Below are 24,688 nucleotides of genomic sequence, written 5' to 3'. Positions count from 1 at the left end.
TTCAAGTTTCCAAATAAATTCTAGGGAGCCAATTGCATGGCTGAAAGCCTAATAGCTTAGAGACAAGAAAGCACTAAGATAAACTTCCTCCTCAGCTGTATCTCAAAAGTCCTTTAACCAGAATTCCCTTCCTTGTATTTCCCATGTGTCTCTCTACCCAGCTTCCTGAATCCCTCTTATTCTCTACGGTTTTCTTTTTTTTGCCTTTGTTCACTCCCTGTAAGCTGGTTGCTTGCTCCACCTCTTGAGTATGGTTGACTTTATTTATTCTTATAATAAACAGAAAGCTATTAATGTAAAGGTGTGTGCTAGAGCTGAGCAAAACCACAACTGGAAATTTTTCTTTCTTTCTTTCTTTCTTTCTTTCTTTCTTTTTTTTTTTTTTTTTTTTTTTTTTTTTTTTTTTTTTTTTTTTTTTTTTTAGTACACAATCTCATATTGTGATTAAAGAATCTGCAAGACACCTTGGTCAAAGTTGTGTATCAGGGCTGAGAAATACCACAACTAGATACAGGTATTACCAGTATATAATCTTGGAGTTCACAGTATGATCATATATCCTGCAATAATATAACAAACTAGTTTAATATAAGAGTCTCTATTGGCAAAGTTTTTAAACATTTGTTATTTCTTTTGAACAGTATATTTAGACATGTAGTAGTAGTTTATGTTTATTTGGATTTATTTGTTAATTCACAATAGTTTTCTTTATTCTTTGAGAATTTTTATACTAGTATAATGTTTATTTGTATTACCTTGATTGCTAATCTTAACTCCTTTCAGATTTCTACTTTCACAAGACCCTCTAGCTTTCTATCTTCTTACATAGATATAGCCGATCACATAGAACACACCAATGTGCAAGCTTGTGGGGCCATCTACCAGAGAAAGACAAAATTCCTAGGGACCACACCATTAAAAAAAAACTCATCCTTCTTTTCATAACACAAAATGCTGGCACAGATATGGAAAAGGAAGACTCTTTATTCACTGTTAATGGGGCTGTAACCTGGTATAGATACTATGAAAAAAAATTGTATCTTATATATAATAAAGCAATACTAGGACATGACCTGTCTACATCACTACTGAACATATATCCAAAGAACAACACAATGGGCTACAGAGATCATTTATTCTCAGAGCTGCTTTATTCAAAAGCAACTAGGAAATAGAAAAAGCCTAAAAGCTTATAAACATATAAATAATACCAAATTGTGGTACAATAATCAATGGAATCTTATTCAGTTAATAAAAAGGATGAAATAAGCAGATAAATGGATAAAACTGCCAAAATTATGCTAATTTGAATAAATTATGTAAAAATTATCATATAAAAAAGCCAAATAAACATAAACTACTACAAGTCTAAATATATTTCTCGGGAACCCAAGCAAATTAAAACATTTTTTCTCGTGTCTTAATGTTCTCTGCAATGCATAGTCTTTTCTCTGTAACTTGGAGTAACTGTAAAACCCAAGAAATTAGAAAGGATATAGTGAAAGATGTCTCCTGTGGGGCTCTTCCAGAGCCTTACTGACACAGATGTGGATGCTCTCAGCCAACCATGTGACTGAGCACATGGACCCCAATGGAGGAGTTAGAGAAAGAACTGAAGGAGTTAAAGGAGTTTGCAACCTCATAAGAAGAAATACAATATCAACCAGCTGGAGCCCCCAGAACACCCAGGAAATAAACCATCATCGAAAGAGTACACATGGAGGGACCCATGGTTCCAGCTGCATATGTAGCAGAGGATGGCCTTATCTGGCATAAGTGGGATGGGAGGTCCTTGGTCCCATGAAGACTGGATGCTGCAGTATAGGCTAATGCCAGGGCATTGTAGTATTCAATTTGCTTGCTGTTTTATTAGGATTTGTATTGCTGTTAAGAGATTCTATTATAGAATCCATTATAAAAGAAAGCATTTAGTTGTGATTGTCTTATTGTTTCAAAACTTCAGTCCATCATCACCATGGCAGGAAGCATGGTGACACACAGGCAGACATAGATAGAACTTTATAGGTAAATGATGTTTCTAATAATGGATTTTCAGGCAGCAGGAAGATAAATCAATACTAGTCCTGGCTTGTACATTTGAAACCTCAAAACCCTCCCCAGTGACATACTTCTTTCTACAATGCCATACATAGGCCAATAAGGCTACCCCTCATAATAATGGCATTCCCTATGAAGCTGAGGAGGCCATTTTCTTTCACATCCCTATCTTCTACTTCCAGGCCCCCATATGCTTGCAGGCACATCATAATGCAGAAATGCATTCAGTGCAACATTAAAATTCTGATAGTATGTAACAGTCTTAATACTGTTTAAAAATCCAAAGTGAAAAGTCTTTTCTGAGACTCAGAATATTCTCCTAATTATAACCCCTAAAAAAACAAACAACGAGAAGCCACAACAAAAAGAAGATCACATACTACCATTATAAAATGACAGAAAATATAAATTACAATCCCAAAAGGGAAGAAACTCTGGACCAGAGCAAGACTCAAAATCTGGCTGGGAAACTCTATACTCTACATCTCCACGTTTGATGTCAGTGTGTTCCTCAGATCCTCAAGTTCTTCCACCTTTGCTGACTACAACACACTTTACCTCATATACTGTATGATTTGATTTGGAGTCTCTCCTGGTAGTTATTCTGTAGGCAAAGCTGTCCTCAAAATCAGAGATTTGCCTGCCTCTTCTTCTGGAGTGCTAGCATTAAAAGTGTACACTCCACACCCTGCTCTAAACTCCTCATTAATTCCTTTCTATTTTTCTTTAATATTGTTTCACAAGTTGGAAACTTAGCTGGGTTCAGTCTTGTTCTATGGTCACTCCTCCCTTTATTATACTTAGTATTGCGCTTTTTATTGTTTAATAGTTTAAACTTCATGGTTGTCCTTTCATCTTCAAACATTTTATATTTTTCCATACTCAGCATGTTACTCATTACATGTTTAACCTGCCTAGGTCAGTGTTTGTGGCATCTGACCATGAAAAGCTTATTTCTTTCTCTTCTGGAGTTATGAGATTTTCTAAGTGCTTGCTTTGAGAATGAACTCGGATTCATTGGAAAAGAATATTAAATAGCCATACGCATTTGCTTAAAACAGTCAAACAGAAATTGGAAGATTCCTCTGTCTGTGTGTGTGTGTGTGTGTGTGTGTGTGTGTGTGTGTGTGTGTAAAATATACACATAAATGTGTGGATGTGGGTGTGTATATATAAAATACAAGCCTTGGGCTGCTGCTTACATTTGACTGTTTCTAAAACACTGACTAATATGGGGCTTCCTATTCAATATATTTGATGATTGATCTGCTAATTGCTAGGGAAAGTAGCATAAAGGGGCCTGAAGATGAGTAACTACATTTGGTAGCACCAAAGTAGAAAATGATTGCATTATTAACCTTACTTTGCAGAGAAAGAGTAGCATTTCCAGTCAAATATTTGTCTAAAATACAGTTTCTGCATCTTTAGAGATATTTCTACAAAGGCCTTTTCATTTGGTGACCTCTGAAGAGGCTCTTGAGGCCTGACACAGGCTTGAAAGAATAGGGCACACTGACAGACTGAGCACAACTCTGCCAGGGAAAGATAAAACTGCATATGAGTTCACAAGCCATGGCTGGAACGGGCATCTCTTATGTGAGAAAATCAGTTTCCTTTCCTACTTGAACCTGAACACTTTGTCTAACAAAGAGCCATCTGATATTCAAGAGAGGATATGAAATGACGAAAAAAAGTTATAGGAAAATGATAAGAAAGATTACTCTCTCAAAGAAGTTTGAAATAATGTGGGTAGCAGGGAAACAAATATATGTTTGACATGAATTGACAAATTTTCCTGTAGAGTTTTCTGTCCACAGAATTTACAATGAACTCAGAGGCATACTACAGATGAGGCAGATTTGACCCTAGAAAGCCAAGCAATACTAGTCATGTTCCTTTCCCTATCATTTACAAGGTACTACCTTTCCAGCTCACTATGGTTAGCATTTTAGCAATCTTTTCTAAGATTATTACCTTAGAGTTAGGCAGAGATTTTCTTTTGTATGCTGTTTAATCTTAGAAAAAGTATAAGACAGTTTCTAAAAGTGTCACACTTAAAAAAAAAAAGGTAAATTGCTCTTGTTTACTTACCAAAGTTCTGTGAAATGAACTAACTTTATGTGATATCATCATAGTAAACATCCTACAGGAAGATGCGTAATTACTTCATTTCCCATAATGTATATTTCATGTGCTCTCTGTTCCCTAAGGACTCTATTCCAATCCACCTTGTGCAGTTGTCACTATGATTCAGACCAGACCTTCCTTTTAAGTCTTAGATCATATCTCCTCGTCACTAGAATATTTATGTTTTAGTTATACAAAAATACATCTTCAGATAGAGAAGATTCTTTTACCGAGTCACATGATGCATTCTGCCTAAATTCCTATCCTCTTAAACATACATGTCAATATTTATCTCAAATCCCATTTCCATAAAACTGTTCAACATTCTGAGTAATATCTCAGACCAAAAGCCCAAGACTCACTTGTTATTGATTTGGTCGTAGTGAGCATGAGCTATGAGTCATTGATCAATCTCCCACATAGATTTTCAGTTCGAAAGATATAGGATATAGACCTTTTATCTTCTTTCTTTCTGGAACTCTAGGATCTGATCATTGAAAACTTCAGTAATTCCCTGATACATACTTGTTGAGTAATTTATTTATACCATAGTAGTAATTATCAGCAGAAACTAGATATGGATGCCTCCTCAGGGTCTCTACCAGAGTCATACAGATACAGCTGAGCATGCTTGCAGCTAACCATCAGACTGAACATGGGGATCCCAATGAATGTGCTAAAGAAAGGACTGAAGGAGCTGATTGGGGTTGCAACCTCATGGGAAGAACAACATTATCAACCAACTAAATCCTCCACAACACCCATAGACTAAAACACCAACCACTGAAAACAAATTGAGAGACCTATTACTTTAGTGCATATGTAGCTAAAGATAGCAGTCTGGCAACAATGTGAGAAGAGGCCTTTAGGTCCAGGGAGGGTATGTTTTCCCAATTTAGGGGAATGGTAAGACAATGGGGTAGAGAGGGTGATTAAGAGTGAGTTCACCTTCATGAAGACAAGTGGAGAGGGATGGGAGATAAGAGCTGGGAGATATATATATATGTGTGTGTGTGTGTGTGTGTGTGTGTGTGTGTGTGTGTGTTTGTATATATAACTCAAGAGAGAGCTTATAATGCTCAGAGGTCTTTCTTATCAGGAAATATGTTAAGGATTTTTATGAATATGTAATGACATAATTATGAACATCACCATTTATTAATCTATACAAACTATGCAGAACAATATATTTCATTGTGACATTCACATATATTTGTATGACAGACACTGATTTGCCAAAACACTAATGTTGTATTCCTCATTCCTTTTCTAAACCTGTAATCCAAGATTCCTGATTTTTATCTAGTTGGTGTTTAAGTGTTACTGTTACAATCCAGTGTCCTTGGGACACTCTGTCCTGCAAACACAATCCTGAGCCTTGTTTCTGTCTCTAGGAGATGCAAGAAATTTCCGTTTGTCTGATACTTTGTTTTACTTCTCCTAACTTCTTGTTCCAACTTTAGCCTTGTTCAACAAAAAAGGGAAATGATCAAGATGTAATTTAATATACCTGAAATGAAGAGAAGAACCACAGGCCACATTTGCACCTGTGTAATATCAAGATGCTGTGAGATTCTAGTCATGAGCTAAATTGGGGAATTTAATAGTAATGGAATGCAATTGCCACAATTTACTAGGATATAGGTGGACAAAAGTTTTCCATAGCATGTGCCAAATTTAGCATTAATATAGATAAAAAGAATAAGAAACAATCAGAGAAAATCCTACTGTAAAAATGCAATAGATGAGAAATGAGGTGTCCATACTTTTTCTCATTTGTCAGCTTTCAAAATTCTGCATCTCTGAGGACAACTATTTTGAAATCGTAGTTCCTTAAGATAATTAGGATGTCTAACTTCCAAGACTTATTCTAACACTGTTATTTACTATTTATTAAATCTCCAGGGAAGGCAAATTTGCTATTTCCCCTTCAATAAATTATTATAGAAATGGTTAATCTTCTACCTGAGAAGTTATAGGCAATGCACCTGGACTAAACTGTTTAAAACTTTTTTTTTGTAAAGATACAGAAGCCTCTGCATGGACAGATGTACAATAAGTAGGCAAGTAACAATACCATATGGATACAACTATCCTGGAAACCCACCTCTTACATTAGAGAGTTGTTTTGGCAACTGGAGTATCACAACACATGGCAGAATTATTACATAAATTCTGGCTACATATGTTACCTAAGAGGAAATTCATTAGGGACAGCTAAAATATGTAAAATAGTAAATGTACTTGCAGATATGACTAGTGGCCAGACCTCAATTCATTATTTTAATCCAAATAGGAGAAAACCAAGTCTCAATTTGCCTTATAGGTATGTGCCTCATGCATACTATACCTACATGCAAAAACTATCACATGCTAATAAATATATAAATTTATTTAAAATTAATATTTAATCTAATTCAATTACTAAGAGTTGTCATTTTAAGATTAAACAGCCAATGTTCGCATAATTTGATAAACAGATATGAAGCTTAGAGCTAAAACTCTAAAATTATTATGAAATTGATATAAAGAGAAAACTCATCCACTAAGTACATAATAAATGCAAAATTAGAATAAAGACAGCTGTGACCATTTCTACATTTATTCCCATGCTTGTTTCTTTAGTTTTAATTACAGATGCATAAATTAATTTACTGGTCTTAGGATTTATTCACTGGGATTTTTTTTTCATGAGGTAGGTTCCTGGTAGAAAGGATTTTTGTAATCTAATTAAACAGAATGTACTTGGAGTTTCTAAAGAAAGAACTACTAACTCTGATACAAAGTTTGAAATTGAGATTATTTCGGAAAATTGAATTTAGGCATGAGAGAGAAAGGGAAGAAGAGAATATTTCAAGAATGCATAAGAAACATACTAACAGAAATTCAACAAGAAGGTAAAAGAGAAAAAAAAAAAACATTATATAGAGCCACAGAGCAATACATTCTCTAGCCATTCAATCAGTGTACTGTACAGGAAAAGTTGATTGCACAGAGCTATAGGTAAGTATGTCTTAAAATCTTTTATGACTTTTATGGCATCTTTAACCTCACTAATATTTATTATAGGGGATACTGAATTTTTCCCTTCCTTTTCATTATGATTCTTAGAGTCCTTCATGATAGTATACAGAAGTGACCACAAAAATTCCACCAGAGAACTTCTACAGCTGATAAACAAGTTCAGCAAAGTGGCTGGATATAAAATTAACTCAAACAAATCAGTAGCCTTTCTATATCCAAAGAACAAACATGTGGAGAAAGAAATTAGGGAAAAGATGCCCCTCACAATAGTCACAAAAAATATGAAATACCTTGATGTGACTCTAACTAAGCAAGTGAAGGGCCTGTATGACAAGAACTTGAAATTTCTAAAGAAGGAAATCAAGGAAGATCTCAGAAAATGGAAAGTTCTCCCATGCTCATGGATTGGAAGGATCAACATTGTAAAAAATGGCCATCTTACCAAAGGCAATCTACAGACTCAATGCAATCTCCATCAAATTTCCAAACCATTCTTCATAGAGTTGGAAAGATCAATGTGCAATTTCATTTGGAATAACAGAAAAACTAGAATAGGGAAATCCATCCTCAACAACAAGAAAACATCTGTAGGAATCACCATCCCTGAACTCAAGCTACATTATAAGGCAATTGTGCTGAAAACTGCATGGTACTAGTACAGAAATAGGCAAGTGGATCAATGGAATAGAATAGAAGATCCAGAAATGAGCCCTCACGTATATGGTTACTTGTACTTTATGCTCATTGTAACAAGTGAGATTTTAATGCACACTATCAAACCTTTAAAAAAATCAAGTACTTTCAAAAATGTATTCATATACTTTTATGCAAAAATGCTTAACATCTGTACATTTATCTTTGCTTTTTAAAAGAAAGTTGTTCAATTTAAAAAAATAATTCTGTTATTTGTTTTACTTAAGACCCTTTATTCTTTTTTTAAATGACTATTTTACAAAACAAAGATAAATGTACAGATTTTAAACATTTTTTTTGCTTAAAATTATACATTTTTGTCAGTACTGTTTTTTCAGACATTGAAATAATTTTTACATAAAACCATGTGAATATATTTTTTTAGTCAGTACTTGATTTTTTTTCAAGGGCTTTACAGTATGCATTGAAAACCTAATAGTTACAATAAGTGTAAAGTACATGCAAAACAAAACGCAACATGGAAATAGTCAAAGTCTTCTTGTTTTGTAAATATATGTATATTTTTTTGTTTTCTTTATTTCTTGAACTTCATACAGTCTGTGAGTTGTTTCTGGGGGAGTGCAAGCCTCTAGGGTTAGCATCCCACTATCAGGGACTGCATATTATGACTGTTCTTTTGTAACTGGGTTATCTCACTCAGGATGATATTCTCTAGATGCAGCCATTTTCTTAAGAATTTGGTTAAGTCATTGTTTCTGGTGGCTGAGTAGTATTCCATTGTGTATATGTACCACAATTTTTGTATCCATTCATCTTCTGAAGGACATCTGGGTTCCTTCGAGCTTCTGGCTATTATAAATAGAGTCGCTATGAACATTGTGGTGCATATAGCTTTGTTGTGTATTGAAGTGTCTCTGGGGTATATGCCCAGAAGTGGAATAGCTGGGTCTTCAGGTAGTACTATATCCAATTTTCTGAGGTATCGCCAGACAGATTTCCAGAATGGTTGTATTAGCTTGCAACCCCACCAACAGTTGAGAAGTGTTCCTCTTTCTCTGCAGCCTCGCCAGCATCTGCTGTCATCTGAGTTTTGGATCTTGGCCAATCTGACTGGTGTGAGGTGGTATCTCCGGGTTGTTTTGATTTGCATTTCCCTGATGGCTAAGCAGTCCCACCATATATACCCAATTGTGGAATGGTTCAGAGTCCAGCAACAGGTGCTTCCTAATGGCGTGGTCTGAGGGCTTTGGGAAACCTTGTTTACATATTTTGGGGTGTGGTCCTGCTTCCAGGCTCTAAACAAGCAACCAAAGAGCACACATAGAGCAACCCATGGCAGTAGCCACATGTGTAGCAGAGTAGAAGCCCTGGGTCCTGTGAATGATTGATGTCCCCAGTGTAGGAGAATACCTGGCCAGAGGGGAGGAGGGCAGTGGATTGGAGGCTGAGGAAGCATCCTCATAGAAGTAGGTGGAGGAGAGATGGCATGGCGGTTTTTGTAGTGGAAAATTAGAAGAAGGATGCCATTTGAAGTGCAAATAAAATGTCCAATAAAAAAAGAATAATTGTATTTCAGGTAATTGACAAAATGTTCTGAAGAATAGATATCATGCTGAACATTAAACACCTAGAACTGTAATTAGTAGTGTATGCTTATAACATAGAGTTTTTAATGTCAACTTGACATAGGCTAGAGTTATTACAGAAAACTTATTTTGAGAAAATGTCTCTACCATACTGGACTTAATTCAAAACTGGAGGTACTTTAATAGATTAATGATTGATGTGGGTGAGTCTATTCCACAGGAGTCAGTGCTACCACTGGATAAGTAGTCCTTTATAGTACAAAATAGAGTTTGGTTTGTGTGTGTATGTGTGAGTGTGTGTATGTGTGTGTGTGTGTGTTTGTGTGTGTGTGTGAGTGTGAGTGTATCAAACTACAAGGAGCAAGCTTCAGGATCTGTCTCAGTTGCTGCCTGATTTCCCTCAGAGAGTGACAAATTATTGAAAGATGAGGCAAACTTTCTTTTTAATATGCTTTTGATCAGGGTGCTTTGTATCAAAAAACTTAGAAACCCTAAATACAGGGCTTTTTACAAGCATGTATTCATTCTTCACACTTTTGACAATTTCATTTATAACTAGTCTCATAAACAATGGGTATGTCCTATGTTCAAATTATGTAATTTATGTTAATGTTCATGGGTATATTTGTTTTGTTTGAAGATGCTGGTATTCTTTCAGTTTATGTCGCTGTCTCTTTCATTTCGCTGTCTTTCTTGAATCCCTCTTTTTCTCTATCTGCTTCTGTCTTTTTCTGTCTCTTTCTGTCTCTGTATCTTTCAACTTGTCTGTCTTTTTGCTGAGTAATATTACATATGGATATGCCAACATTTCTTTTGCTATCTGATCAGCACACAGTTTATTGTGGCTAAGTATTTGGTTGCATATTTCAGTTACTTCAATTTCCTCTTTTAAACATGCATATTTTCTATCATCTAGAAGAGGGATATATGAGTTGTGCATTGATCTAATCTTAAAAATTTATATAGTTCACTACACTTACTGTCCTCTCTACCAATTTCCTTTAACAATATCAATGTGCAAGTTTTCCTTTTATTTGCACATGTTACTCAAGATATATCATATCATACCCAATAAACTACATGCTTAGGTGTCTGCATGTGGCTGCAATATATATTTATTGTCTTCTTAATAAGGGTCATAATAAAATTTGTGAGATGATATATCATCTGAAAATTTTATGCTTAATAATTAGAAGTACATTTTCTAATGTTTTAATGAAAACAATACCCTTGTTGACCTAATGGACACTTAAATATGGTCTATTTGCTTTCCAGTTTATTGGGTTTTATGTATTGATATTCTCTCTTTTGAACAGCAAGCTTCAGGATGTAGCTTCACACACATCTGTATCAATGATGATACTTAGGCACACATGTGTGTAAGTACTCTAAACATCCAGGTACTAAAACCATGTAGTAGTTATGAGGAAGTTTCAGAAATTTATCTCAATTTTATATTACTTCTGTTGACTCTTACTCAACTTATATAAGGAGAATAGAGCAGAAAGCCATGGCTAGAGCCAGTTTTGATATTTAATAAAATATAATTTATCAAGAAAAGACTAATAAGCTCTCTTGTTCTCTTGTTCTGTTGCTCTTTCATGCTTTCCTTCCCCCACCTCTCCTCTTCCCCTTCTCTTTTCCACTCTCTTTCTACCTGCTCATGGCCAGCCTCTATTCCTCTATTATCCTCTTCTCTCTCTCTCTGCCTATACTATCCTCTTAACTCCTCCATGACTCTATTCCATAAAAAAATTAAAATAAGAGTAAAAATTAAATTCACATATCTCTCATATATTCTCAAGAAAGCATGTCCCTGTATCAAAGCAAGCTGATATAATAAATTATTTCTGGTCTTGTCAGATTCCATTGGCAAGTTACTTAAGGAAGATCAATTTACAATTTGACTTACCGTAAACCATTTGAAAATAGAATTTGGCATTTATTTTCAAAGCGAATGCAGCATTTATGAAACTTTGCATAGAAAGGTAACATTTCCGGTTTTAGAATCCTATCATTCATTTCCACTCAGCTATTCTTTTGGCTCTCGCTTGGCTCCCATGACTGATGCGGAGCAATACATCTGTTCATCTTCATGTAGTTAGATGACATGTGCTTCTGTGTCGGTTCTAATTCTTCAGTGTTATTTGACATTATTAAAAGAGGCTCAGAGTTCCCTAGGCAGCTCATGCAGAGTTCCGTCTCAAATCCTGACAGGAATATAGACTTTTAAACCTACTGAGTGTTTTACAGAACTTGATTGAATCTTTTATCTGTCAGCCTGAATAGGGGGTACCTTTCTTTCTTTGTAAAGAGAGTATAAATATATGCAAAGGAGGATGTGATAAAGGAAGTGACAGACATGCATCAATTTATACAATCAATGCTACTTTCTCCTTACTTGAATTGAAATACAGCCCTGAGCATTGTGAATTTGTGGTATTATTTTCACTTTTAAAGACTTGTAGGTCTTTGTGGTTTATAAAACTGTTTGCTAGGTATAATAATAAGCATCTGCCTACAATCTTCTAAAAATTGCTACATGTGCTTCTGAAACACGGTTATATAAACTGTGCATAGATGGCATTTAAATGCATATTTTTCAAAAATAATATCACTTATGAAGAGTCATTGGATATTATTTGTAAACAAAATATGAAATTAAAATGTCACATACTCATCCACCTGTGAGCCAATGTGTGCACACATGCACACAGACACACACACACACACACACACACACCAGAAATCCAGAGGAAATTAGAACTCTTATTATACAATGACTACATCTTCATTCAAAAGAATATTAGCATAATTATAATTAATATGATTTGAAACATGTTTTACTTCATCTTGGAAGATGGCATCTTAGGTAAAAGCCAGAATATACTGGGACAAAGTAGTAAAAAAATTATGTCAGGCAACAATTTTAGCCTAATATAACTCATCACGAAAATATTAATGTATTTACTTAGCAGTATTTACTTTCCTATACAAAATGCTAAGCAATCTGCTCTTATTTCATTAGAGCCATATACAATTTGAAAACATTTCTCCACAAAAAAAGTGTTAATATTTTACTTTAAATAAGTCCAGTATCATATTAACATTAATATTTAAGATTGTATTATAATTACATCAACTTAACACTCCTTATTTCTGACCCCAATTTCTCCAATCTAACATCTTACATTTCCTTCAAATTTATAACCTCTTCTCTCTTTGCTGTATATGTATTGTACATATGTGTGTGTGCTTGTGTGTGCTTGTGTGTTGGTGTTTTGTGTATATATACATGCATATGTATATGTGGATGTATATGTAAATATGTTCTTCCTACTCTCAGCACTACTTAAGTGCCTGTAGTTCTTTCTATAGAGTTGAGGCTTCTTAGGCTTTTGCCATCAGAAATATGGTGTTCTTATTCATGTTATGCTTAGGCAATCATGGAGAAACTTTACTGGTGTTGTTTCTGAAACTCCTAGGATACAAAATCTTATAGCAAATTTCCTGTTCCTCTGCTCTTAAGACCTTCTTTACCCCTCTTCTGCTTTTGTCCCTGAGACTTAATTTTTTGTGCATTATTTTTGTTTTGTTTTTTTTTTTGAGACCCTTTTTTTAGTTTTTTTTTAAAGAACGAACAACTTTATTTTAAAAAGAAACAAAGATAAATGTACATATTTTAAGCATTTATGTATAAATGTATGCAAATACATTTTTGTCAGTACTTGATTTTTATAAAGGTTTGATAGTGTGCATTAAGATCTTACTAGGTACAATGAGTATAAAGTACAGGTAAATCAAGATGTAACCTGGAATCAGTCAAAGTTTTCTTGGTGGGTAAAGATTAAGCATAATGGTTTTTCATTTTATTTTTTCTTTATTAGTTTTTCTTGAACTTCATATAGTCTGTGAGTTGTTTCTAGGGTGTTCAGAGCTTTCTGGGGTTAGTATCCAATTATCAGTGACTGCATATTATGTTTGTTCTTTTGTGACTGGGTTATCTCACTCAGGATGATAGTCTCTAGATGCATCCATTTTCTTAAGAATTTCATTAAGCCATTGTTTCTGATAGCTGTGTAGTAAGTACTCCATTGTGTAAATGTACCAAAATTTTTATATCCATTCATCCACTGAAAGACATCTGGGTTCGTTCCAGCTTCTGGCTATTATAAATAAAGCTGCTATGAACATTGCGGTACATGTGTCTTTGTTTTATGTTGGAGCTTCTCTGAGGTACATGCCCAGAAGTGAAATAACTGGGTCTTCAGGTAATACTATGTCCAATTTTCTTAAAAATCTCCAGAATGATTTCCAGAGTGATTGTACCAGTTTACAACCTCAACAACAGTGGAGAAGTGTTCCTCTTTCTCTGCATCATTCTCAGCATCTGCTGTCATCTGAATTTTTGATCTTAGCCATTCTGGTTGGTGTGAGGTGGAATCTCAGGGTTGTTTTGATTTGCATTTCTCTGATGGCTAATTATGTCAAGCACTTCCTTAGATGTTTCTCAGCCATTTGATATTGAGAACTTTTTGTTTAGCTCTGAATCCCTTTTTTGTAATAGTGTTGTTTGATTCTCTGGTGTCAAACTTCTTGAGTTTTTGTATACTTTGGATATTAGGCCTCAATCAGATGTGGGGTTGATAACAATCTTTTCCCAATCTGATGGCTACCATTTTCTTTTCTTGACGGTGTTTTTAGCCTTGCAGAAACTTTGAAATCTCATTAAGTCCCATTTCTGGACATTTGACCTTAGTGCATGAGCCATTGGTGTTCTGTTCACCAAATTATCTCCTGTGCCTTCGTGTTCTAAGGTTTTCCCTCTTTTCTCTTCTAATAATATCAGTGTACCTGGTTCAATGTGAAGATCTTTGATCCACTTGCACGTGGGCTTTGTACAAGGTGTAAGGAAGGGTCTATTTTCATTCTTCTGCATGTTCAGTGCCAGTTGGACCAACACCAGTTGTTGAAGAGGCTTTTTCCATTGAATGTTTACAGCTCCCTTGTCAAAAATCAAGTGACCATATATGTGAGGGCTCATTTCTGGATCTTCTATTCTATTCCATTGACCCACGTGCCTATCTCTGTACCAGTACCATGCAGTTTTTACTTTAATAGCCTTGTAAAATAGCTTGAGGTCAGGGATAGTAATTCCTGCAGATGTTTTCTTGTTGCTGAGGATGGATTTCACTATACAAGGTCTTTTGTTTTTTCAGATGAAATTGCACATTGTTCTTTCCAAGTCTATGAAGAATTTGGTTGGAATTTTGATCGGGATTGCATTGAATCTGTAGATTGACTTTGGTATGATGGCCATTTTTACAATGTTGATCCTTCCAATCCATGAGCATGGGAGATCTTTCCATTTTCTGAGATCTTCCTCGATTTCCTTCTTAAGAGATTTGAAGTTCTTGTCATACAGGTCCTTCACTTGCTTAGAGTCACACCAAGGTATTTTATATTATTTGTTACTATCATGAAGGGTATTTTTTCCCTAATTTCTTTCTCCACATGTTTGTCCTTTAAGTAGAGGAAGGCTACTGATTTATTTGAGTTAATTTTATATCCAGCAAATTTGCTGAACTTGTTCATCAGCTGTAGGAGTTCTCTGGTGGAATTTGTGGGGTCGCTTATGTACACTGTCATGTCATCTGCAAACAGTATTTTTTTTGCTTCTTCCTTTCCAATTTTTATCCCTTTGATTTCCTTTTGCTGTGTAATCTCTCTGGCCAGGATTTCCAGTACTATGTTGAATAGGTAGGGGGAGAGTGGGGAGCCTTGTCTAGTCCCTGATTTTAGTGGTATTGCTTCACATTTCTCAGCATAAAGTTTGATGTTGGCTAATGGTTTGTTGTATATTGCTTATATTATGTTTAGTTATGAACCTTGGATTACTGTTTTTTTCCAAGACTTTTAATATGATGGGATGTTGAATTTTATCAAATGCGTTCTCAGCATCTAGTGAGATGACTAGGTAGTTATTTTCTTTGAGTTTGTTTATATGATGGATTACATTGGTGGCTTTCCTGAGCCATCAATATAATCCATCATATAAACAAACATATAAAAAGAACACTATTTAGTGCTAATATTCTCATCTCAAAAATAAACTATTTACATGGTTAATGATAATAGTTTTTCCTCAAATATACCAAAATGTGTCTTTCAGCAATTTCTAAATAAAATTTATTTTAGAGTAGATGATCTGAGACACAGTTAGAAGACTATTACGGATGAGTGGTACAATGGTAAGTGATCTTTTATATTTAAAGTAACATTTAGGTTCTGAGCTATAATTACTTACAAGTGCAGTAAAAATCATTAATATTTTCTGAATTTTTTACTAAGTATGATTGCGTTATATAGAAAGTATACATGTTTACCAATTTTGGTTTCCTTCATATTGTATGATGAAGTGAGTAATTATCATTTTTAGGATAATTTAAAAGACATTGAAGCCAATATTTTTCATCTTTTGATTGCACATTAAAAGTTTTTTACGTCATATTGAACATCCAGGAGCATTTAGCATTTTGTCATTATTTTTGATCCACAAAACATCTATATGTTACAGTGTGAGTGGGTCAGGGAGCACTCTCATAGAATGTGTGGCTGGGTCAGGGAGCACTCTCATAGAATGTGTGTCTGGGTCAGGGAGCACTCTCATAGAATGTGTGGCTGGGTCAGGCAGCCATCTCATTGAGGCAAGGGAAGGGAGGATGTGGCAGAGGGATTCTGGAGTGGAAACCAGGGAAGGGGATAAGATTTGAAATGCAAGTAAAAAAAATAAATTAAAAAGAAAAGAAAAAAAAAAAAAAAAAAAAAAACCAAAGAACTCCACTAAACCTGCTCAAAATTTTTACCCTTCAGGGAAATGCAAATAAACACAAAATAAACAAAACCCACTTTGAAATTTTCTTTTACACTTGTTAGATATGCCAAGACTAATAAAACATATGACAGCAGATGTAATAAAACATAGGACAGCAAATTCATAAAACATATGACAGCAGATGCTGGCAAGGATGCGGGTAAAAGTCAATGCTCTTCTATTCCCTGTAGGGGAGCAAACTCCTATGCACTGTATTACTATATAAATAAATATGACTGTTCTTAAAAATCATATCTAATTACAGATATCCTGATATGTAACCATTGGGTATATAACCAAAGGATTCTATATCTAATGATAAAGATTTATGCACATACAGGTTCTTTAGTGTTCCTTCCTATTTGCCAGATTAATCAGCCTAGATAACCATCAGTTGGTTACTACATAAAGACAATGTGTCCCATTTACATAATGGGATGGTATTTCCTTGTAAAAAAATTATGAAATTTTCAAGGAAAAGCATGAAGCTAGATACTATCACCCCAGATAATCCAGGTAATCTGGAGGTAATTCAGACTCATCCTCAAGAAAGTAATGAATGTAAAAGATATCAGATTTTATACTTTAGATGTATATTTTTACTTAAAATAACCACAGAAATTAGTTAGGGAATAGGAACAAGGCATGAGGAAGAGGAGACTTTGAAGAAATGGGAAACATAATAGAGTTGTTATAAACGGATAAAGGGGAAACTAGAATAAAATGATTATGTGGAAGGAGTATTGGAAGGCTTGTGGGTAAGGAAGAGAGAATGAGAAGAGAGTATAATTAGAAATAAAGGCTTTTGAAAGCCATATGGAAAATTACTATTTGATTTTTAATATAATTTTTAATATATATATATTAAATAAATATATATTAATATATATATATATATATATATATATATATATATATATATATATATATATGAATGGATAGTTCTGTCACAAAGTCAAACTCCAATAGTATGAATAAATTACCATGGCTAAAAGGGACTCAAAAAATAAGGTAATTGTAAATTCTGTGGATTACCCTCTACCACATGCAAGTTTATAACCATGTCCTTATGTTGTGAAATAGGGAAAAATAAACGAGATGTTCAACTAGAACATGTCATTCCTGATGACTAGCATTATGGTGTTGCAACATAGAGAAAGTAGAAAAGTAATTGTTGTTACTGCTCAGCTACTAAATGTGTGACTAACATTATGGATCTGCTGAAAAGATACAACTGGGAAAATAAATGGTGGCATAGTATTATGAGTGGCAAACCACAGTTTATTGTGTGTAAGGTCCACTCCAAGCGACAGATCCCATAAATGACAGTGGTAAATTGATGAAGTTTAGCTAAGCCATGTGTTCTAGAGAAAAAAACAAAAACAAAAAAAAAAAAAAAAAAAACCAAAAAAACCTACTATTATTCTGTTCAATGAACACAACAATAAAAGGACTCGTAATTGCATCTTTCTATGTCCATATAACAGTATATGACTCAGAATGTATCCAAATAGGAAATCTTTATTCAATCCCATCTTCTTAGATCTTAAGAATCAATTCAGAAGAGGAGGCAGTCAGAGTATATAAGCCAGAGTTGGTAAGTAGCCTAAAAGAACACTGCATATTCTAGACAATATGTCTTTGCTCATATAAATTCAGAAACTAGATACTGTGCAGAAAATCTGCATAAGGGTCAACCCACATAAAGCTCCAGCTAAGATAAGGAAAAATAGGGATAAAAGTCTCAGCCCTAAAACATTTATTTACAACTATTACCTGATGAGAAAGTGAAAATCCTTCTTCTCCATTGGAGTAACGCTGAGTATATCAACCACACTCAAGGTCAGGACTTGATCCTATATGTTGTTAGCCAGCACAAGATGATTGGAGTCTCTCTCTCTCTCTCCCTCCCCCTTCCTGTCCCCTTCCCCTCTTCCTGTCCCTCTACTACTACCTCCCCCCCCTCTCTATCTATCTATCTCTGTGTGTGTGCATGTTCATTTTTATCTTTCATAATTTCTGCCATTTGTTCTTTCTAATTGATACTTTTCTAAGAGAGAACATGAAGAAGTTGGGTGGGCTGGGAAGTAGAAAGCATCTTGGACAAGTTTGAAGAGGAGGAAATGTAAGCAAAATACAGCATATGAAGAAGACTAAAGTCCTATAAAATAATTTGGGCAAAATATTTAAAATAACCTAATCTTTAATTCTCTACTGATTTTAGTTGGAGTTAAAAATAATTTGATAAAACATCTCAAGTTAAATAAACTCCCCATGTACTAAGTCATATTGTAATATCTTCACTTGTGGCCTAAGAAATGCAGTTTTTTAGATATTATACCAAAGTTTTTAATTATAATATAATAAAATAATCTATAGCTGCTACTTGTGTGTTTTGATAAAGTTTCAATTATCTTTAATATTAGTACATGTATTGCAAATTGATCCATATAACAAATAATAAAAGATAGGAAAATTATTTTGTGAGTATAAAAATGATGAGAGGAGAGAACTTTCCCACACAGTATGACTGACGGCTTTTCAAGTAACATGTGTCATGTCAGCATCTACATAGTACCCAGTTCATTCTCACCTTGTAAATATTTATTGTGAAAATAGACATAGCTTCAACCTGAAAATGTGTTGCAAGAATTCAACAAAACCTGATGTCAGTTGATTTCATTGTTTCTTAACAAAACCTGGTTTTAGTGCCCTGCATGAACTTTTCAAATACATATCACTGAAAAACAGTTGGAAGTGATTGAAATAATTACTTCCTATGCATGTAAGGGAAACCTAGTGGTGAACAAGTTCAGTATCTGCTATGTTTTACCTGTATTAATACTACATCAGGAATAGAAATATTTCTTCAATAATGAATGAAAAGAACATGAACTTTCTAAAGAAGAATATAAGTTTTTGAATGTGAATCAGGGTTGCAATATTCTTGAGACATTACGCTTAGTCATATTAAGTATCTCATTTTCATTGGTTCAGAATTCCTCAGGATTGTATCTAATTTTGAGTAATAAAAAAGTTGAAATGCCAAGTCTGAAGCTAAGATCTATATTATCTCAACTGATTGGATTCATATTCATATCCAGATTTTTACATCATATGCCTGAGGATATGTCACAGAAAACCAAGATGGAATTTAAGGCTTCTCATAGAACAGCCATTATCAGAATCAAGTATTTTACCAAGAGATGTATTTATCAGAGACACAGGAAACTCTGTTCTAAGAAACAAAATGCAGCATAGTTAAAATTGATGGAGACATGGGTAAATCTTATTGAGTCCAAAGTCTAAATGTGGGAGATTGAAAAGCTTAAAGGCAGCTACAAAAACATAGTGAACTACCTGAGAGAGGGGCTAGGGGTGGAAATGTTAGTGGAGGAATGAAAGGCTCTGAGTCAACTCTCAGTAGCACAACATGAAAGATTAAAAAAAAAATAGAGAAATAATTTGGTATTAAGAGCTTCCCCTGGTCATCTTTACATTACTTATCTTGATTTGTCAAACTCTTCTAACAGCACATTTTGCATTACAAGTTTTTTTACAAGTTTATACTGGTTTACAAAATATGTCTAAATATAACTTGGATCCCATTGAAAAGTTCTTTGGTAATCTATGCAAAGACTTCATGTTTTACATTACAGTTATTCATTTTTGATTATTTATTTAATATTATGTGTACCTGTGTATATAAGAATTGTCTGCATGTAGGAATATTCACAATATGTATCTATAGAATCTATTGAGGTAAAAGAAATGTCTAGTGTACCATGAAAGTGGAAACACAAAAATGTGTTCTCTTATAACAGTACAGGAAGTCAAATTTGGAATTTCTAGTAGAAAAGCCAGTGCTCATAAACATTAAAGTACTTCTGAAGTCTCAGAGGTATTCATGCATTTACATTGTACTGCTTACCATATATATATATATATATATATATATATATATATATATATATATATATATATAATTTACAAAAGATAATAATTTTTATTTTGCCCACTTGAATTTTCTTTATCATTGCAATTTTTTAAAAAAATTAAGCAACTCCTTAAATCAAAATAAATAAAGACTTTGACTATTTCCATGTTGCGTTTTGTTTTGCATGTACTTTATGCTTATTGCAACTAGTACGTTTTCAATGCATACTGTCAAGCCCTTGAAAAAAATCAAGTACTGACTAAAAAACATATTCACATGGTTTTATGTAAAATTTATTTTAATGTCTGAAAAAACAGTACTGACAAAAATGTATAATTTTAAGCAAAAAATGTTTAAAATCTTTACATTTATCTTTGTTTTGCAAAATAAAGTCGTTTAAAAAAATTTAAAAATAAATAAATAAATAAATAAATCTTTTTATCATTTTTGTAGGTTATATTTACAATAAAATCCAGAAGAATTAGCATTATATATACACATAGATTATAAAGTTACATAGCTATAGTTATGCAGTTATTGTCTTAGGCAGGGTTTCTATTTATACACAAAATATTATGACAAATAAGCAAGCTAGTACGAAAGGGTTTATTCAGCTTACACTTCAACATTGCTGTTCATCACCAAAGGAAGTCAGGACTGGAACCCAAGCAGGTCAGGAAGCAGGAGCTGATGCAGAGGCCATGGAGGGATGTTACTTACTGGCTTGCTTCCCATGGTTTGCTCAGCTTGCTTTCTTATAGAACCCAGGTCTACCAGCCCAGGGATGGCACCACCCATAATGGGCTGGCCCCTCCCCCTTTGATCACTAGTTGAGAAAATGCCTTATACCTGGTTCTCATGAAGGCATTTTCTCAACTCAGGCTTCTTTTTCTGTGATAGCTCCAGATTGTGTCAAGTTGACATAAAAACATCCAGTAAAAATGATGCCTTGCCAACTTGACACACAAAGATATTTCCATGAAGCCTCAACCCTTATTTTCTTATTCATCCCAAAATCTAATAACCTTAAGAGTCCCACACTCTTTATAAAATCTTACTTATTAAAATTTTAGCCTCTTTAAAAATATCCAGGTTCTCTTAAGAAACAAGCTCTTTCTACAATTCAAAGTTGCTTAAATGTAGGCTGTACTTCTTCCTTCAAGAGGGAAAAATATCAGAGCACATTCACAATCAAAACCAAAATCAAACACTAGCTCACACCATTCTGGGCTTGTCCAAGGTCTTGGGTCACTTCTCCAGCTCTGCACTTTGTAGTACATACCTTGTCTTCTAGGCTCCAGCTGCCTATTCTCCACTGCCTCTGCTGCTCTTAGAAGTAACCCCATGGCACTGACATCTTCAAATCACTGCTGTCTTCAGCTGCAACTAGGCTTTACCAATAACCTCTCACAGGCTCTCCTCATGGTGCCAAGCCTCAACTCCTCTGCATGATCCCTTTGGTCCTGGGTATTGATTGCAAGTGAGGCTACACCTTCACCAATGGCCTTCCATGTCCTCTAACAGTGGCAAGCTTCAGCTTTTCTTCATGTCCTCTTCATGCCTCCAAAACCAGTACCACCTGGGTGACTGTTACATATTACCAAGTTCAACTACAGCATGAGGTACAATCTTGGCTATCTCTGATACACAGCTTCTTTGTGCTCTCAGGAATCATGTACCAGAAGATTTCACCTCAATGATGCTGATGTCTTCTTAATCACCACTAATTTCTTAGCTCCAGCTGACCAATATTAATAGTCCCACTAATGCAAGGGTTTTGCTTTAGCAGTTCTGGTATCTGGTTATTTACATCACCAGCTAACAAAAAATCACAGAATCTTCACAATCAAAACAGCAACAGCCTTGACAGGAGTCTCCAATCTTCCCTCTGAAATTTCACAAGCCAGACCTCAATTTTCTGCACTGTTCTCAACGTTATCTTCCAAACATCTACAAATCATTCCACAGAGTTCTTAATATGCTAATGACTCTTCTAGTTCAAAATTCCAAAGTCCTTCCACAATAATCCCTAAAACATGGTAAAGTTGTCATAGAAATATCCCACTATGATGGGTTTTTATCCCTGCACAAAACATCATGACCTAGAAGCAAGTTGGGTAGGAAAGGGTTTACTCAGCTTACATTTCTAGAAGCAGGAGCTGATTCAGAGGCCATGGAGGGATGTCACACTGGCTTGCTTCCCATGGCTTTCTCAGCCTGCTTTCTTATAGAACCCAGGTCTAACAGCCCAGGGATGGCACCACCCACCATGGGCTGGGTCCTCCCTACTTGATCACTAATTGAGAAAATGCCTTACAGCTGGATCTCATGAAGGCATTTCCCCAACTGAAGCTCCTTTCTCTGTGATAAATCCGGCTTGTGTCAAGTTGATACAAAACCAGCCAGTACAGTTATATGGTCAAGTAATTGCCAGGGGCCTTCAAGGGAACATCAACATTAGCAGATTATCTTTCTGAAATGATTCCACTGTGGATTAAAATCTGTGATAGATTTGTTCTTGAAGGCAAGGCCCAATAGACTTCATTTTTCAAAGATTCGTGCCATTAATATGATTTTTCTGTTATATTGATGTGTGTATATATATTTATATATATAAAGTCACTAGGTATTTGCCCACTAATTTGAGCAGATTTCTCCAGAACAATGAAGATGTATTGTCTTGTAGTGATGTTATAGAGACAATTAGATAATATCATAATATCAGCCGTCATGGGGCACCTTTCATCTCTCTCATGTTTTACTCTGATGTCTCTGAGAATTTAATTCAACTTCTTGTAAACTCTATTGTTTCTTCTTTTATATAGAGACTGTGATCATTGAATTCCCATGGATACTGTTGGAGTGACTTTCTCTTACTACTAGAATAAGAACTTCACAGGAGGAGATCGTTGTGCCTTTCTGTCAGCTGTTGGTCAGATGCAATGTACAAAACCTCCCTCTGTATGTGATAAACATTTCATCAATTTGTCTCCAACTTCATTATCCAATTAATGGCAATTTTATCTTTCCATTTTCTTATCTGTCTCTTTCTTAAATCATGAAATGTCATGAAAAAAATAGACATCTACCACAATGAAACACTTTATGTATTACATAAATTAATCATTAAATATATTAAAAATAAATAAATTAGTTGCCCTGTTCATTATCTTTATTAAATAAAATCATCATTGTTTTTGTCATACAAGTAACAATTTCACAATATTTGGGAATACATTTTTTTTGTATTACTAAGAGAGTACAGGTATACCCTCTTACACAACAGTAGTTCATATATCTATAAACTACTTTTAAAATCCCATAATATGTCAGAATGTTTATGTTTTATATGTACTAAAATGATCAAGATATATTCTTCTGCTATTTTATTTTTAGATATCTTTATTTTCTGTCATCCAACAGCTTAATAGAAGATCACCAATTATTTTTCTTATTTGGATTAAACTTAATAGCCATTTATTTGAAGAACGTGCACTCTTTAACAGACAGTGTTCTCATATAATCTTCCATGAGTTCAATATTTTTAGATCCACATAGCAGAACATCTATGGACAATTCTATTCCTTATACCTGTCTTATTGTACCTCACATATGGCCACGGTACTGAATATTATTGAATCTAAGAACTGTTCAAGAAGCATGTGATGCTCCAGTATTGAATTTCTAATGTGAAGCTCTGGGATTAGAAGAGAATAAGTACTCAGTATATTAAATACTTACTAAAAATAAAAAGAAGAAGGAGAAGAAGAAGGAGGAGGAGAAGAAAGAAAAATGGAAAAAGCAATTAGATAACCCAGGGAGAGTTGTGATTACATCATAACTTAATTAGTTTCAAAATACCCACACCCATCCTTATATTTATGCTAATATCCAGACAAGGTTCACAGCGATTCACACATCATTGCCTAACCTCCATCACTAGGCATTCAGCACAGCAGTCATTAAGAGATGTCTCAGCCACCAGAAACAATGACTTGACCAAATTCTTAAGAAAATGGCTGCATCTAGAGAATATCATTCTGAGTGAGATAACCCAGTCACAAAAGAACAGACATAATATGCAGTCACTGATAATGGGATGCTAACCCCAGAGGCTCACACTGCCCCAGAAACAACTCACAGACTGTATGAAGTCCAAGAAATAAAGAAAACAAAACAAAACAAAACAAAAAATCTCTATACAACAAGAAAACTTTGACTATTTCCATGTTACATTTTGTTTTACATGTACTTTATGCTCATTGTAACTATTAAGTTTTCAATGCATACTATCAAACCTTTAAAAAATCAAGTACTGACTAAAAATATATATTCATACAGTTTTATGTAAAAATTATTTTAAAATCTGAAAAAAAAGTACTGACAAAAATGTATTGTATAATTTTATGCAAACAATGCTTAAAATCT

Source organism: Micromys minutus (assembly GCF_963924665.1).
Source record: "Micromys minutus genome assembly, chromosome: 28".
In the NCBI taxonomy this organism is placed as follows: Eukaryota; Metazoa; Chordata; class Mammalia; order Rodentia; family Muridae; genus Micromys; species Micromys minutus.
The sequence above is the reverse complement of the archived record's forward strand: the minus strand, read 5'-3'. Positions refer to the sequence as shown.